Here is a 15,591-nt window from a genome sequence, read left to right on the forward strand (position 1 = left end):
ACAAAAGATACTCTGCAGGTTTAGGGTGGTTCTCAATATGGACTCTAGGACATCAATTTTATCAATTTATACCCTTACATTTGCAACATCATTCAATTTCATCATTCCGTTAAGTTGACCGTGTGATCAATTGTTAAATGTTGACGTGTCCACTGTGGGACCCACCTACTAATAATTTTTTTTTATATAAAATAATAAAATAAGATAAATTTTTAAAAAATAAACTTCTATACAAAGTCAATAATATCCCTTTCTCCCTCTTCGAACACAAATGAAAACCCCGAAAAACCCATAAATATTGAAGTCCGAACAATAAACCCGTGCCAAGCAAGAAATTTAAATTCAGTGAGTAGTTTTCAGATCCTGTTTATACCAAAATGAATAGCCAATGAGCATCAGACACGTGGACCAAACTAGAACTATGGAGCCTTCGACACCTAGCTTCAGTACCGCGCCTACCGATCTCACGATTAGGGTAACCTTACCCCCAGGGACACGTGGCAGTCCTACAATTGATGTCCAAAGTCCCACATCGAAACTCTAAACAAATTGCACACCTCCTAAGGCCTATAAAAGAGGACAACTATCCCAGCTTGGAGGTAATCAATCAGAACTTACGGCATACGCCCATTGATCTGTAGTTCAAACTTACTAAATCCGTACTTACTTAAGCATTGAGAGCCTTCGGCGGTACCACACCGGTGCCTAGGTCTTACCGAGCGTTTTGCTATCTTACGGATCGAACGCCCTACCGAGGCCCAGAGCATACCGAATGCCCCATATCTCTAAGTTGCGAGGAAAGTGCGAACCATTTTTCTGCGTCACGGTTTGGCGCCGTCAGGAAACAATAAAAATCAACCTACAATTCCTAAAAGAAAAACACATGGGAACCACTTGGGACCATCGTTCTTACCCGAGGGACGGACTACACGTCGGCATGCCAAGCGAGCAAGCCCACTGTACCCTAGCACTCCTTCAAGTAATCCTCCGGTAATTCGGACTACGGTGGGCGGAGCTCTGGCTCAAATGATTTCCCTTGGAAAGAAATGGCCAAGCTCAAGAACATAACAACCTCCTCTCGTCCAAAGTAAGCGAAACTTCGGTGCTTAATCGGTAGGAAGCGCAGAATATTCAATCTACCGAACCTTCCCAGTCTGCGGACCGGTTGGCGAGAAGAAGGGGAAGAAGGCGGCAAAAACGCATGCACCTTCCAAACAAGCTGGTAGTCCCACCCACAGGACCGACCTCATATACCAAAGAAGGTCTCGCCGTCGTCATCGGCTCAGCGACATGGATACCGAAGCGAGGTCCCCAATCGGGTCAATGTACACTTGCGGGACTCACGGATGAGGTTCTTGGGGACAAATCGCCCCTCGAAAGGTGCGAGGTTGGGATCGGAGGCGAGAATCGGCGCAGTATGCCCCTCCAAGGGCACCGAGTCACACTACCGTTCGAAACTCCCACGGAGTATTCGAAGCAAGAGCACCAAGTCCGAGGAGGACCTCAGGGCTATATTTCGAGGAGATGCCACGCCAAGACCACGCAATCCGTCTGCTCTTCCGAGAATCCGAAGATGGAGGGCGGCCGAACCCGGTCCCGAGCTGGCCGAGTGAAGCTTGGCCGGGACCCTTTAAGCGCATCAAGAAGTCCAACCGGAGAAGTACAGCCGTTGTGAATATTGTTTTACACCGCGTGGAAGACCCTTTGGCGCACCTTCACTCCTTTCAATCGGCAGTAGGATGTAGGGGCCTCGGCGATGAGGGCAGTGTTTGCTATTCACATCCTCCCTTACGGGCTGCTCAACTGGTTCTACCGTCTTAAACCGAGCACGGTAGACTCGTTTGACGAGCTAAAGCAGATCTTTCGAACCACTTCATGATCGGATGGACCGTCGTACTCTGCCGACGATCGTATACTGATGCGGCAAAGAGAGGCGAACCCTACGAGAATCTGCTGCGCGCTTGGTCACCATGAGTACTCGAGGTGTCAGAAAATGGGCGATAGGGCAGCCTACGGCGCCTTCAAGAGTGGCCTTCGGTCCTCTCACTTTGGTACCTTGTGCGGTAGCAACTAGTGCACGTATGATGAACTGATGAAGCGGCGGCAGTCCACGTCAAGCGAATATTTCAACTCCAAGCCGAGCCTGCGGCTCGGGAGGAGGAATTGGTAGCAGCTATCGGCGACTTGGCGATTCTTGACGAAACAAGAGGAAGGGCGACCGCGATCATCGGCGGGGTGGTTCCAAAAGGGGTGTGGAAATGCGGTCGCAAGCGACCACCGGCGCCACTGCCGAATCACGATCGTGCTCGGAAGTCTTCACCTGCTGAACACGATGTATGAAGCTGTCACGATGAGCGAGCATGATAAAATCCGAAACCAAACCACCGAAAGCCCAATCGGCGGGATAATCGGGATCTTGGCAAATTGCAGCGGTACCACCAACAAAAGCAGCCACAACACCAAGCTGCATTAGCTTGAGGAAGATCGTTGAGCGGTGATTCGGGAGGAAAGGCTGGACCAATACATCGCCAGCGCGGCGGGCACCGCCCTAAATGCTAATCGGCGGATCAAGATGATCAAAGCCACGATCGTGGAGGCCCCACTCTAGCAGGACCCTTTAACCGGTCAATGAAGCAATATGTGCGTGCCACTCACTACCCCAAGTCTTTGGCATAGAAGATGATCGGTGCCGCAAGGTCCCGAAGGTGGGATGGGAGCCCATCACATTTTGCAAAGAAGAGGAAGAAGGATCATTTACCCCACGATGACCCAATGATTATTCGGGCGAAATCGCCGACTACGATGTAGGTGGTCTTTGATTGACATCGGGAACTCGATAAATGTGATTTTGCGATGCCTTCAAAGGGCGGAATTGCCGTCAAAGGGGAATTGCGGTATGGTCAATCGGCGGATAACGCCTCTCCTCGGTTTTTCGGGATCGGTCCGACCGGTCAGCGATGTCGGTCGCCCCGCCTTGGCGTCGCCCGAAAAGCGATGATCTATGATCAATTCCTCATCGTCGATTGCCCAGCGGCATACAAGCGTCATCATAGGGCGAACAACACTCACGAGTCAAAGCCCACTTGTCCCCACATGTTCTTGATGAAATTCCCTACCCGCAGTGCGGCATTATCAGGGATGACTAGCTCGGCCGCGGATGTGCTATGCCATTGCTCTTAAATCGGTAGCTTGCAAGCGCTAATGGAACCCATGTCGTGCAGGGACTACCGAACGGTAGCGGGCCTAGGTAGAAGTTGGATAGTTGTTGGGCAAATTTAGAAACGCTGTGTGATTGGAGTCAAGACGATGCACGACGGTGCATTGTACTCCGTTGGTGTAGTGTAATCCCTTAAAAGCCTTTGTTGTGGTGGTGGGTCATCTCCACCATTGTTGACTAGATTAGCCATGGCTGGTCTTGGTGAAAAATTCTCCCTTTGATGTTTCCGTATTGTACGCTCAAGTTCTTGATCAATGGGAATGAACTCCAACTTGAGAGAACGCCTCCCTTGCATACAATTTTCAGAAATTAGGTGTTTGTACATGCAACAATAGCAAAGAGTTGTTTAAATAAGAGAATAATACTACAATTAGAGTAGGAAATCAACAAAACCCAAATCGAATTGGAGATGAGAGCTGAGCACGATGGGGTTCTCCAATTGGAACCAAGAGCTGCTGCGTGAGAAGAGTTATCCTATTTCCTTTTGTTGAGCAGCCTTAATTTTTGTTGGTTTCCTCTTTGGATGTTATTGGCTGCACCTGAAAAAAAACACGATTTTAAATGGCAACACAAACAGGATTAGGAGAATAAAATTTGAATGGAGAAAAAGGAAACACAAAAGCCTGATTTTGATGGGTTTGGAGCTCTCCAATTGGGGAAAGGAGTTTCCAATTGATGGGTGAGGCAGCTGCATGAAGCATTTGAAATTCTCCAATTGAAGTGTCTGGAGCTGTGGTGTGTATGCTTAAATGGCTGGAAGACAAAAACCCAAATCAATTGGGTTTGGAACTCTTCACTTGAGATGGCGTGGCTGTTTCTCGAAGACCAAAACCTCTTTGCTTCTTTTTTTTTTCGCTGGTTTGTCTTTAGCTGGAGACTTCTTTGCTGGTTTGTCAATCCAAATGCTAAATTAATTTAGGAATCCCCGGCAACGGCGTCAAAAACTTAGTATGTCCTTGCAAGTGCACAAGATTGATGTAGTATAGCATTTGACAAGTCCAAGTATCGTTCCTACGAGGATTCCAAATTAATCTAATATTAAAATACCTAAATTAAATCTAACTGATACGCAAGTAAATTTGTAGAGATTGTTGTTGTGAAAGTTTATGAAACGACCAAGAAATTAATCAAGGCAATTAAGAATTAAAACGTTGACTTTTAAAGATTGAGAAAGAATGATGAAGGTCTAGGGTTTCAGAATCAACCACAAGCAATCCAAGTTAGATTTCAATGCATTCAACATATTCTTTCAATTCTTTAGGTGATAATTCCCGTATCTAAGTCCTTTTCAGGCACTCAGACCATAGTTTTCCTTAAGTGTAAGATTCTTTTCTAGTTCAGACAAAGATCATATATCTAATCCTGCAATCTATCCTGGTTAAGGCATAAATTTAACAAGTTGAATTCATTACGTTCTAGAAAACGAGAGAACCAAGCAAACCATTATTCTTCGTCAAGCAATAATGTAATTCACCACACTTAATCACAAGAAGCTAATTGAATTATATTGCAAGTTCTGCCTTAAATTCATCTTCCAATTTACTATATGCAAAGCCCTAAGGTGATCAATCAAAGAACTTAAACAAATAGCAACAATTAAAATAGTGATTAAACATTCATCTAAAAGAAACTTAGAATCCATTAAATAACATTAGAAATCATAACTATCCATACTCGGGCGTCATCCTCGCCCTAGAGAATAATTTAGTTACTCATGTTCAAAGAAAACATAATTGAAAAACTAGAAAACATAAAATAAAACTTATGGATTGTGATGATGATTGAGAACTTGATGATGGCAGCGGCTCTTTGACTCTTCTTTAAATTCCAGCATAAGAAAACCCTTATTTTCTGGTCTTCTTTAAATAAGGAACAAATCCTCTTTTGACTTGGTAACTATGCTTTCCTAGTTTGGCTTTAATTGTCTTTCCATGAGTTGGCATCCAAAATCCTACTAGATAAAGGATTAGACTTCAGAAAATAACTCCACATCCTTGTAGACACTTTCCAAATGCAATTGACATAAATTGGACTCCAAGGATTGGACTTCAAAAGGGGTATTTTGCTAAACCCGCAGAACACATTCTGCCTGAACTGTTTGTACTAAAATGGCCACAACTCTCTCCACACACGTCCGAATCACAAACTGTAAAATTCTACAGAAAGCGAACATCCGTATCTTTCCAACGATATAAGGCTCAACATCTGGTTCGGCCTGAGGAAGTACAGTATATTCTGTCAAGTTGACTGATCTGCACAAGAAATTCTGCTCCTAGGATTGCACATTATATTTCAATTCCAAAATTGCTACTCTTGCTTGCTTTTCCATCTTTATCCTTCAAACCTAGTAAAACACAAAACTAAGTAAAAATGGGCTAAATTCACTCAAGAACATAGCAAGAATCTAAGAGAAAGATAATAAAAATGTACGAAATAATGGTTATATCACTTTCAAAGAGTGATGCACAACTTTCTTATCATCATGGTGAGGTGGCCCGCTTGAGAGAGGATAAGATTGCAGTTGAAGAAGCTCCTGTATTATCCACTACCGATGCTGAGACTTTAGATGCGTTACGAGTTTCTTTTGAGAGATTGCGTAACGGTTTCAAGGACTTGTCTTGGGAATAGCAAACTTTGTTGTTGTAAACTTTCTTTGTTTCGTCTATGTTTCTCTTTGAACTTGTCACAGTGTTGATGTTTGCTAGTTAACTATCATAATGAAATAAAAGCATTTTCTTATTTCATTATTTTTTCGAATGGCTCGAATTGATGGGGGAAACCCTTTGTTTTTATTTTGATGTGACTAAACTTGGAATTATTTGTCCAAGCTGCCTACGTACCCTCAGTGAAAAGGGATCAAGACATCACGTAGTTCAAGAGATTTTTTTTTTATGTCCTAACTTTTGCTTGAACCGCCCTTTCGGGTTTTCAGTTCAACGGACTTTCTTGTGCTCTAACTTTTGCTTGGACCGCCCTTTCAGGTTTTCAATCTAATGAGCCTTTTTTTGTGCTCTAACTTTTGCTTGGACCGCCCTTTTGGGTTTTCAATCCAACGAGCCTTTTTTTTGTTTTTGTTTTTGTTTTTTTTTTTTGATGCCATACGTAGTTTAGGCTCATACGGGCCAGGAGCTTGGTGTCATTTCATGCGTAGTATCGTTTCAAGAACTTTCCGTTGATAGGGCCAACTCTTAAACCGTCCTCGGCTACGATCTTGCAAACGCCACTTGTGTATACTTCCTGTACTACGTAGGGCCCATCTCATTTAGAAGCAAACTTGCTTCTGGTTTTGTGTGTTGTGATGATAGGTCTACGTAATGCGAGGACAAGATCTCCTACTTGAAAAGACCTGGGGCGAACCTTTTTGTTAAAAACATTCGAAAGCCGAGCTTGATAACACTCTAAGCGTTGTTGTGCTTCGAGTCTCTTTTTATCTAGTGCTTCTAACTCTTGGAGACGTAGCTTTGCATTCTCTTCATCAGTCAATCCCTCTTGTACAACCATTCTCAATGATGGAATTTGACTTTCTAGAGGCAAGACTGCTTCCACGCCATACATGAATGAGTATGGTGTAGCTTGAGTAGGTGTCCGATATGTCGTCCGATAAGCCATAATGCTTAATTTATCCTTTCATGCCAATTTTTCTTGGTTCTTGCAACAACTTTCTTCAACAGGTTGCAAAGAGTTTTGTTGAAAGCTTCCGCAAAACCGTTGGCTGGGGCATTCTACATTGAAGAGTTGCATTGTTTGAAACTGAAGTTTTCACACAATTTATCCATAAACCAGTTCGAGAATGGCTTTCCATTATCTGTGATGATGTAGCGCGGCACACCATACCGATGAATGATATTCACTTTGATAAAGTTCACTACGTTTTCTTTCTTCACTTCCTTTAAAGGTACAGCTTTTGCCCATTTTGAAAAGTAGTCTGTGGCTGCAAGGATGTAAGAATGACCATCGGAAGATTTGGGTGCTATCGGTCCCATCACATCAAGACCCCATGCGTCAAATGGCCATGAAGTAATTGTGGGATGTAGCGGCTCCGGCGGTTGGTGTATAAAGTTGGCATGGAACTGACATGCCTGACATTTCTTCACACAGTCCATGCAATCCTTGACCATAGTCGGCCAATAGTAGCCCATCCGCTTTATTTGGAAATGTAGCTTTGGTCCTAATTGATGAGCTCCACAAATACCTAAGTGAGCCTCCTCCATCGCTTTAAATGCATCCTCTTCGGCCAAGCATCTTAGCAACACTCCTTCGAATGAATAACAGTAGAGAATTTCTTTGTAATAAATGAATCAAGGTGCCCGATGTCGTACCTCTGACCGATGTCTTGAATCATCTGGCAGTTTCTCATGCTCAAGATAATCAATTAAAGGTTGTCTCCAATCGTCAATGTTAATGGCCAATACCAAGATAACGTTGACTCCTTCTTATGATGCCCCTAAGGCTGATGGAACGACCCAACGTTGGCAAACTGGAAGATTCACCGCCTTATCTTTTGTCAATGCCAACGTAGCGGCAAGGTTGGCTAAGGCATCTGCCATTTGGTTGTCTTTTCTTGGCACATGCTCTAGTGTTACGAAGCCAAACCTTTCCAGTAATTGCGTGGCCATTTGGTGGAATGGAATTAGATCATCCTTCCTAACTTCGTAGTGGGTCAACAGTTGGTTGATCACTAACATGAAGTCATCATATACTTCTAAGCTCGATATCTTCATCTCCACAGCCATTTGTAAGCCCATGATCAAAGCCTAGTATTATGCAATGTTGTTTGAGCAAAGTTCACGTAAAGAGAATGAATAGGGCAACACGTGTCTCTCGGGTGATACGAAGACTACGCCAACCCCCGCCCCATCTTTACGAGCCGATCCATCAAATAACATCATCCAAGCATGAGAAACGTCAATGAAGAAAACTTGTTCGTCGGGTAAGTCATCTGAAATTTCCCAGTCTATTGGAATTGGATGATCGGCTAGGAAATCTGCAACACTTGCCCCTTAACCGCCTTTGCTGGAGTGTATATGATTTCATATTGATTGAGAAATAACGCCCACTTGGCCAAACGCCCTGTCAAGACTGGTTTTGATATAACGTACCTCACCGGGTCGATCGTGCAATTAGATGAACCGTGAACGCTTACATGTAGTGCCTTAACTTTTGAATAGCAAAAACAAGTGCAAGACACGTCTTTTCGTAGGCGTGTAGTTTAATTCGGGACCGATGGCGTTCGGCTTAGATAGTAGTGATGGACTGCCAATTTCTGGGCGGACCCGTCTTGGTGCCGACATCACACCGATGCCGAGCCCACTTACTAAAAACCAAGACATCCTACCAAAATTTTGGCAGAGTCTCCCCTGCAAAATGCTCAAACCCAACAATATTCAACCTGCATAATTTACATAATATAAATCCCAACTGCTAGCATACTTTCAACATACAACAATCCAAAATAAAGTGGCCTCCGGCCTCAAGTAACAACCTAACATGGGCGATAACAGAGCATCTATAATTTGTTTACAACAAACAGTTGAGTAGAAGGAATTTACACAAGTCCTATCTACGGATGAAATGTTTTGAGCTCGCAACTGCTCGAACGCTTCCAAGAGCAACTACTGGGGGCAAGTTCCCGTGCGTGTACGTCAATGGAATATCCTAAGGTCCAGGTTTGAGAATCGCCTAATCGCATTATCGCTAATCCCCAAACTTTGAATTACTGAATCGGAACATCCGGGGCTCCGATTGACGATCCGCGAATTCCATAGGTTTCTAAGAGTACCTAGATCAACATACTTTAATTTGGAAACGATCCAACGGTTAGAACTTATCGAACCTGGATAACGCACAATATGCGAAATCCGTTCAATAGTCAAACGACATCCAAATTGAGATCCGTAAAATCCTACGCACTCGTGACAACCTAAGGATCTCATCAAGATAAAAAGCAACTTCACCAGCCTTGCCCACGCGCCGCCACACGCCGCGGCGCGTGGGTGTGTAGAGAAATTTTCGACGACGGAAAATCTCCAAATCACGAGCCACCCTTCCTATCTTAGATACTACTCGACGAATGGAGCATCTTTTTCAACTACGCCCAAGTCCAATTCGTACGAGAACTGGCCGAAATTTCACATTGAAAACCGGCCAAAACCTAACTTCCAAAATCAAGATTCTAAACCGCAAATCGATCAATTCCTATGCAACAGCCAGCTAGAACTCAGAAAATGGATGAGAAACCTCACCTCACCCGTCGGTGGCTGGAGGAGAGAGATCGGCGGTGTGAAGTTCTGTAAAAATCGGTTCATTTTCGATCGCTTCCGCGAGCACAAAGTGGACGGTGATGGTGGCAGTCGGGAAAGGATGAGGGAAAGCTAGCGGTTGACGAGGCGGTCTCGAGGCGGTTGTGGATGGCGGCGGTGATCTTGGAGGGTGGCGGTGTGAGAAAGCGAAAGGGAAAAGGGGCTGTCGTACGCAGAGAGAGAGAGAGAGAGAGAGAGAGAGAGAGAGAGAGAGAGAGAGGTAAAAACGAAAATCTGATTTTTACCAAACTTTTGAAATAATTACAGTTCCGCCATCGACTTATTTTGATCGTCAAAACTTCATTAAATCTCCAATTCAAGCCTACCGCTTGTCTACGGTTTCGTCTCAGTACCACCTACGCAACCAAACCACTCGTGGTCCCAAAATCTTCCCGGATATGAAAATGACCAAAATTACCCTTAACCCAAAAGTAAATTCATAATTGCTCTTAATTTAATTAAAATAGGAAATAATTGGAGTCGGGGTGTTACAGTAGAGTGCTTGCTCTTTGTGTGACTCATTCTCTTGCACTAGAAGGGCTCCAATTAATCTTTCTTGAGCCGCAATGTACAATATGAGTGGTTTGCCTAGAATAGGAGCTCCTAATAGTGGTGAACTCGATAGGTACTTCTTTATGCTTTCAAAGGCATTGTGACAAGCTTCATCCCAAACAAATAGAACATCTTTTTTCATAAAGCGATTGAATGGCTGACACTCCCTGCTAAGTTTGAGATGAATCACCGAATAAACACGAGGCGTCCTTGTAAACTTTTCAACTCACGTAAATTTCTTGGCTCGGGCATATCTCGGATGGCTTTAATCTTGGTATGATATACTTCGATACCTCGATGTTTAACAATGAAACCAAGAAGTTTACCTGACGTGACGTTGAAAGCACACTTTAAAGGGTTCATCTTGAGTTGGTACTTCCCCAATCTGTTAAACACCATTCTCAAGTCTTTCAAGTGATCTTCTCTTCTTTTGGACTTGATCACCAAGTCATTAACTCAACATTCTTGTGAAGCATGTCGCTAAAGATATTTTGCATTGCACGTTGATAGGTCGCACCTGCATTCTTGAGGCCAAATGGCATCACCTTGTAACAGTAAATTCCTCTTGGAGTGCGGAAGGTGGTGAGTTCTTCGTCCTCTGGCGACACTCTTATTTGATTGTATCCAGATGAACCATCCATGAAGGATAAGGCTTCGTGACCTGTGGTTGCATCGACCATGAGCTCAATTATGAGCAATGGAAAGTCATCCTTCGGGCAAGCCTCGTTTAAGTCTCGGAAGTCGACACAAATACGAATTTGTCCAGTAATTTTCTTCTTCACCGGAACAATGTTCGCTATCCACGTCGGGTATTTCACCTCCCTAATAAATCCGGCGACGATCAACTTGTCGACTTTAGCTTTAATTTGACTTAGGAGCTCCGGACGGAAGCGACGTTGAGTTTGTTTGATTGGACGCGTTCTAGGTTTGACTGCAAGGTGATGAACCACAACTTTTGGATCGAGGCCTGGCATTTCCTTATACGTCCAAGCAAAGACATCTTTATACTCAAGTAACAATTGATGGTATGATTCTTCTTCACTAGGATTCAAAAGTGCACTAATGAAGATAGGTCTTGGGTCTTCATTTGTGCCCAAGTTGAGCTCTTTTAATTCATCAACAGTCGCTTGGCCCCCATCTTCTAATGCAGTAGGAGCATCATGAACCTCATCCTCAAAAGGTTCCTCTTCATCGAACTTTTTAATCGTAACGTGATGAACAACTAGAATCTCTGCTTCTTCATCGTCACTTTCATTTTGTTGACTCAAAGTTTTCCGAGTTTGTATGATTGTTCGTCGTTTCACTTTGAGTTGGTCACCTGAAGTTACGTCTAATGTTGAGAGACATTTCATACGTGACGGAATTAGGCTCCGGATTTCATTATCTTCCGTTGAATCAATACAAACTCCACTTTCCAACTCTCGCTGGCTTTTCTTTTTAGACAACTTGCTTAGGGCTCCGATTCTTTCTAGCGCTAATCTGTGTGAAGCTGGTTGGATTCTCCTTTGAGTCTTATGTCCATATATCCTTTTGAACACATAAGGTCGTGATGTCGATTCTTTGATGCGGTTAAAAACTGAGATCTGCTGGGTAGGCTTGGCTAAACGATCGAACACCGAGGCTCTCTTAACAACCTTTGGTTCTTCTTCCTCCTCAACCGCTTCGACACTAATGTGTTGAGCTTCGCTTTCTTTTCTTTTCTTCTAGCAGAGATCTTGACAGGTACGACATGAGTAAAACCTAGGCCTGCTCTACTGAGTCAATTGTGTAACCTTGCTCCTTCAACTTGTTTTGGGTTTCGCTAAGGCCATGCGTCCTTTCTCCCGTGACATCTGGATTAAGCTCTCCCAGTGAAGAAGATAAGCTAAAGTCATAACTTGCCTTTAACATGAGCTTATAAGCATTAAGGTCAAAACCTTCTTTCGTTTTTCTGACCGGAAGAGATTCGTGTCTTGTTGCCTCCTGTAATGGTGTGACGAACCATGGTACCGAAGATTTCGAAACGTTTGAATTACTCAACTTGGGTAAAGGTATGGTTGTCGACTCTTTCAAGAACTTCATGTCGCTTTCTCCCCATTTCCTTGGCTTTACTTCTTCTCCAAATGGGGATTGTCCTTCTTTCTATCAGGATGATGAGACATAACAAAGGATGGGAGTAGACACCTTCCGTGAATTTGTCGATGTTGATCCCATTTGTCCGGACGAAGTGCTTTTTGACTTCTTCGAACCATTCTCTTCAGCGGGAGGGCACTTTGAATGCTCTTCTCTTCTTAGCATGGCTTTTCCTGTCGAGTAAACCTCAACGGGAATAACTCCAGATACCATGTCTTCATCCATGTAAAATTTGGCATCAACGAAGTAAGACTCGGCTTCTGTAAATGGTTTGACATCACCTAGGATTTTCTTCACTCTACCTCTGTAAAATTTGAAACATTGATGTAAAGTCGAAGGCACTATCCCATTTTCAATCACCCACGGCCTTCCTAATAGAAGATTGTAGGAAGTTTTGGCATCAATCACGTGAAATAAGGTGTTGGACCTTAAATCACCTATCACGATCAATTCTGATCATGCCCATGGCTCATTGTCCTCCTTGATTGAAACCTTGAATCATGAGATGACTGCGAGACAATTCGTCCATGGTGATGCCTAACTTCATCATCGTGGATTTAGGCATGATGTTTACTGCCAAACCTCCGTCCACAAGCATGCGACTAAGTTTTTGTTCTTGCACATACCCTGACATGAAAAGCGGACGATTATGTGGTTTAAACCCTAACAAGAGGTCTTCATCGGTGAATGTGATGGGAGCACATGTCGCACATCAAATAGCATGGTCTTGAGACTCAGGCTCTAATTCTTCAGTCTTACTTATCTTTTTTGGTTGGATATCGAGATCCATTAGTGCCTTTACCAATGCTACACGTATGGCTTTAGGGAGTTCCACCGTTTCTTCAATATTTGAATGCGATGGTGAATTTTCTGCCTGTGCTGAGACCTTTTGCTCCTCATGAGTTTCAGATCTTCCTTATGAGGCATCTTCATCATCTACTTGATAGCAAGTTGTCATATGGACTGTCTCCGTTGGCCCTCTTACGAAGAACACTTTGGGAAAGTATTCTCCTAGCATAATTGGAGTTTGTGGCCCTTGGATTAGTGGTCCACCTTCTTGGTTAGAGTCTTTCCTCACCATCCGTCTGGTTTTGTTCTTAGAATGTTGGTGCGAGCCTCTCTTTCGCTGCTCCTTCTTTGATTGAGTATTTTGTCGTTGAGGAATGCGCTTTGTACGAGACTTTCGCCGAGTAACGAGGGTCTATCCTTCATTGTCATCGAAAGACGAGTCACCAACAAAGCCATCACCACATCGATTGTTTGGTTCGCCCACCACTTCTTTTGTACATAGATCAGTCATCTGGTGTATGCCCCTTATTGATTGAAACTCCGATCTTTTTGACAATACGGGCAACGGCATCGGATCAAAGGATCCAAACACAATTGTGGCAACGTTTGCATTTGAGATTTCGTCAACATCCAACTCAATCCTTCCTTACCTAGCTAAGTTCATAATTAGCTCCTTCAACATGAAGCACTTCTCTACTGGATGGCTGACAATTATGTGGAATTTGCAAAACTTAGGGTCGTTGACCCAGTTCATCTCCTCTGGCCGCTTACATTCCGCAATTCGATCACTTTCTTTTCAAGCAAGTCCTCAAGCATACTTGCAACATCGGAGTCAGGAAAAGGGTACGTTTTCTCTTCCAATTCCTTCAAGGTGCGCTGACATCTATCTACTTCTCGAGATGGCTCCATCCTTTTGACTTCCATATTTTTATCTCGGGTGGAGATTTTGACCGGGACAATGTTGATTGTTATCGCTTCCTTGGTAGGCTTCTTAACCGGCTTATTTGTCTTTTGTCCCAAGACTTTCTCCTTTTTATGCTCCATGACGGGCTCATGCTTTCCTCCGTGGCTAGCGATGCTTAACTCCATATCATGGGAACGAGTGGCTAGCTCCTCAAACGTGCGGGGTTTAATCCCTTGTAGAATGTAGAGTAACCCCCAATGCATCCCTTGAATGCACATCTCGACTGCCGATATCTCCAAAAGCCTATCTTTGCAATCCAAGCTTAATGAGCGCCATCGATTGATGTAATCAACAACAGGTTCATCTTTCCATTGCTTAGTATTTGTGAGTTCCATCATACTCACGGTGCGACGAGTGCTATAGAATCTGTTCAAGAATTCTCTCTCCATTTGGTCCCAACTATCGAGGGACTCGGACTCCAAGTCTACATACCAATCAAATGCATTTCCCTTCAAGGATCGAACGAATTGTTTCACAGGTAGTCGCCCTCCGTTCCATTGTTGCATGTTTCAACGAAGTGTGCAATGTGTTGTTTTGGATTGCCCTTTCCATCGAATTGTTGGAACTTGAGAGGTTGATATCCCATCGGCATCCGCAAGTTGTCTATCATCCTGGTGTATGGCTTGGAATATATGAGCGTGTCTCGGGAAGATGCTCCGTATTGAACCCGATGGTGTTCGCGATCATGTCCTGAAGTTGTTGGACCGACAAAGAACCCACCGAGGCGGTGTCAACTTTTCCGTGCGACTTGGACCCGACTGCTTCATGACCCAATCCTTTCTCGCCGGATTCACTTCATGATGTGGTCCTTTCTTGTTTGCGTCTTGACCGGGCTCCTTATCCCGATGCGCTTCCCACTTGTTGATGAGAGAAGTAATTTGTGCATCCTTCTCTTCGACCATCTTCGCTGGCTTCGTGACCGCTTCGCTCATATGGGCTAGTTGTTCTTCAATAGACATTGCTCTCGTCACCATAACCTGCATGGCCATAGAATAAGACTCACCTATGGATGCCGAGGCAATCTTCTTGTTGGTCGTCAAAGTGGGATCCATGGTATGAGCCCGTGCTCGAGTAGTGTCAAATAGGCGAGAGGAACTTTCACTTGAATTCTTTGAGCCCGAAAAACTCATTTCTTCGTTCCGAGAGTTTCTCTCATCCGCCCGGAGATATTCTTCTTTGACCCCAATGAGGCCGGATTGATAACCGGTTCACGCCTTCGGTTCACATCTTTCGCCTTGGCTTGAGTCGTATGGAAGTGACATGTGGAGTTGCGGATATCACCTTGGCCTTGCTCCGGGTGACGACCCTAGCAGAATCTTCGCTTGAGAAGGAGGCACTCAAGCTTTTCCCTTTCGCCGCAAGAACGGTTTGAATCTTCTTAGAGGCCATCGTTTTTGGCGTGTTGGTTGATTTTGGAACTTGAAAAGGAGATGAGAGGTAGAGATTGTCCCACCGGGCATGCCAAATTTGTAAACACGAAAATCCTGCGACAAATGAGACAAGAACATGTGTACGAAATAATATTTGTATTAATGAAATTTAGGGTTACAATCTCTATATTGAATCATCTTTGATTCAATCTCCAAAGTGTATAAAGAAAATTTGTGTTTGATGCAAGGGTCGTAGAGACTTGATCTTGATCAAATGGGTAGCACAAG

At 43.9% G+C, this 15,591-nt stretch overlaps 1 pseudogene; it reads right to left on the reverse strand.

Annotated features, from left to right (window-relative positions):
- Positions 1-10,254: 10,254 nt before the first annotated feature.
- LOC148920548 (uncharacterized) lies at positions 10,255-14,883 on the reverse strand (annotated as a pseudogene).
- Positions 14,884-15,591: the final 708 nt, after the last annotated feature.

Source organism: Prunus mume, linkage group LG2 (assembly GCF_029339155.1).
Source record: "Prunus mume cultivar Tortuosa linkage group LG2, ASM2933915v1, whole genome shotgun sequence".
Lineage (NCBI taxonomy): Eukaryota > Viridiplantae > Streptophyta > Magnoliopsida > Rosales > Rosaceae > Prunus > Prunus mume.